This window comes from Styela clava, chromosome 15 (genome assembly GCF_964204865.1).
Source record: "Styela clava chromosome 15, kaStyClav1.hap1.2, whole genome shotgun sequence".
Lineage (NCBI taxonomy): Eukaryota > Metazoa > Chordata > Ascidiacea > Stolidobranchia > Styelidae > Styela > Styela clava.
This window is the reverse complement of record NC_135264.1, coordinates 3655001-3657500: the sequence shown is the minus strand read 5'-3', so window position 1 is coordinate 3657500 and position 2500 is coordinate 3655001. Positions and strand designations below refer to the sequence as shown.

The 2500-nt window shown below is 54.8% G+C and overlaps 1 non-coding gene across 1 annotated transcript in view; it reads right to left on the bottom strand.

Annotated features, from left to right (window-relative positions):
• The window catches only part of LOC144413287 (small subunit ribosomal RNA), a 1810-nt gene extending 1003 nt beyond the window's left edge, over positions 1-807 (bottom strand). The window contains exon 1 of the ribosomal RNA XR_013469321.1: positions 1-807. This exon is cut by the window's left edge and continues 1003 nt beyond it. This is a non-coding gene — a ribosomal RNA (small subunit ribosomal RNA).
• Positions 808-2500: the final 1693 nt, after the last annotated feature.

Here is a 2500-nt window from a genome sequence, read left to right as displayed (position 1 = left end):
TCCATGCAACACTATGCAGGCGAACAGCCTGCTTTGAACACTCTAATTTTTTCAAAGTAAACTTATCGGCCACCGCCGACACTCAGTCAAGAGCACCGACGGAGAACCGAAGGTGAGGCGAACGCAACCAGTGACACGCCTTGCGACGGACCGGCGGCGCTCGCCCAAAATCCAACTACGAGCTTTTCAACCGCAACAACTTTAGCATACACTGTTGGAGCTGGAATTACCGCGGCTGCTGGCACCAGACTTGCCCTCCAATGGATACTCGTTAAGAGTTTTAGGATGTACTCATTCCAATTACAGGGCCTCGTTAGAGTCCTGTATTGTTATTTTTCGTCACTACCTCCCCGTGTCGGGAATGGGTAATTTGCGCGCCTGCTGCCTTCCTTGGATGTGGTAGCCGTTTCTCAGGCTCCCTCTCCGGAATCGAACCCTGATTCCCCGTTACCCGTTATCACAAAGGTAGGCACGTAGCGTACCTTCGACAGTTGATAGGGCAGACACTTGAATGATACGTCGTCGGTGCAGAGACCGTACGATCCGCGTGGTTATCCAGAGTCATCAAACGTCACAGGACGAACCCGGTCGGTTTTGATCTGATAAAAGCGCGCCTCCCGAAGTCGGCGCTTAATGCATGTATTAGCTCTAGAATTACCACAGTTATCCACTTCGCTTACGAGACCAAATAAACCAAGACTGATTTAATGAGCCATTCGCAGTTTCGCTTTACGAGAACTCGTACTTGCACCTGCATGGCTTAATCTTTGAGACAAGCATATCACTACTGGCAGGATCAACCAGATAGCTGCGACAGCTGCGCTCGGCCCTTGCTGGGCCGCCCGGCGCGTGCTCGTCGCATTTGTTTAAGACCGAGGCGATCGCCTGCGGCCGTTCTCAGCTTCGACAGTCGCTGGCCGCGACGTCCACGCTCTCGCCGGCAGTGCCAGGCGGAGCGATTTGCGTTTTTTCTTTGCTCGCCCTCTCTCGGGCTCGATCCATTCAGTTTCGCACAAACAAGAGCTCTGCCGGCCGCCTGCAGCGGTGCCTAAAACCCGGGCATAACAATGCGACCGTTCTGCTAGGCCGACAAGCGCTCAAGCCAGACGCTCGATCGAACGCCCCCTACATATTAGTCGAGACAACGGCTCGCTCATTAGCATCGCGTTTGTACTTTAACTTTTTTTGGCTCGGCTTCTTTCGACGCCGATGCCGGCGACGCAGCACTCTCTCGCCCGCCAGCCACCGAGAAAAGGGTGCGCTCCGACCGGCCCCGCACCGCTCTTTCTTGGCTCATTCGAAATTACTGTCTTTCGCTCTGACATGCCTTACCTAGGGTTAGGTTAGTATGCTTGCACGTTTGTACTTTAACTTTTTTCGGCTCGGTTTCTTTCGACGCCGATGCCGGCGACGCAGCACTCTCTCGCCCGCCAGCCACCGAGAAAAGGGTGCGCTCCGACCGGCCCCGCACCGCTCTTTCTTGGCTCATTCGAAATTACTGTCTTTCGCTCTGACATGCCTTACCTAGGGTTAGGTTAGTATGCTTGCACGTTTGTACTTTAACTTTTTTCGGCTCGGCTTCTTTCGACGCCGATGCCGGCGACGCAGCACTCTCTCGCCCGCCAGCCACCGAGAAAAGGGTGCGCTCCGACCGGCCCCGCACCGCTCTTTCTTGGCTCATTCGAAATTACTGTCTTTCGCTCTGACATGCCTTACCCAGGGTTAGGTTAGTATGCTTGCACGTTTGTACTTTAACTTTTTTCGGCTCGGTTTCTTTCGACGCCGATGCCGGCGACGCAGCACTCTCTCGCCCGCCAGCCACCGAGAAAAGGGTGCGCTCCGACCGGCCCCGCACCGCTCTTTCTTGGCTCATTCGAAATTACTGTCTTTCGCTCTGACATGCCTTACCTAGGGTTAGGTTAGTATGCTTGCACGTTTGTACTTTAACTTTTTTCGGCTCGGCTTCTTTCGACGCCGATGCCGGCGACGCAGCACTCTCTCGCCCGCCAGCCACCGAGAAAAGGGTGCGCTCCGACCGGCCCCGCACCGCTCTTTCTTGGCTCATTCGAAATTACTGTCTTTCGCTCTGACATGCCTTACCTAGGGTTAGGTTAGTATGCTTGCACGTTTGTACTTTAACTTTTTTCGGCTCGGCTTCTTTCGACGCCGATGCCGGCGACGCAGCACTCTCTCGCCCGCCAGCCACCGAGAAAAGGGTGCGCTCCGACCGGCCCCGCACCGCTCTTTCTTGGCTCATTCGAAATTACTGTCTTTCGCTCTGACATGCCTTACCTAGGGTTAGGTTAGTATGCTTGCACGTTTGTACTTTAACTTTTTTCGGCTCGGCTTCTTTCGACGCCGATGCCGGCGACGCAGCACTCTCTCGCCCGCCAGCCACCGAGAAAAGGGTGCGCTCCGACCAGCCCCGCACCGCTCTTTCTTGGCTCATTCGAAATTACTGTCTTTCGCTCTGACATGCCTTACCTAGGGTTAGGTTAGT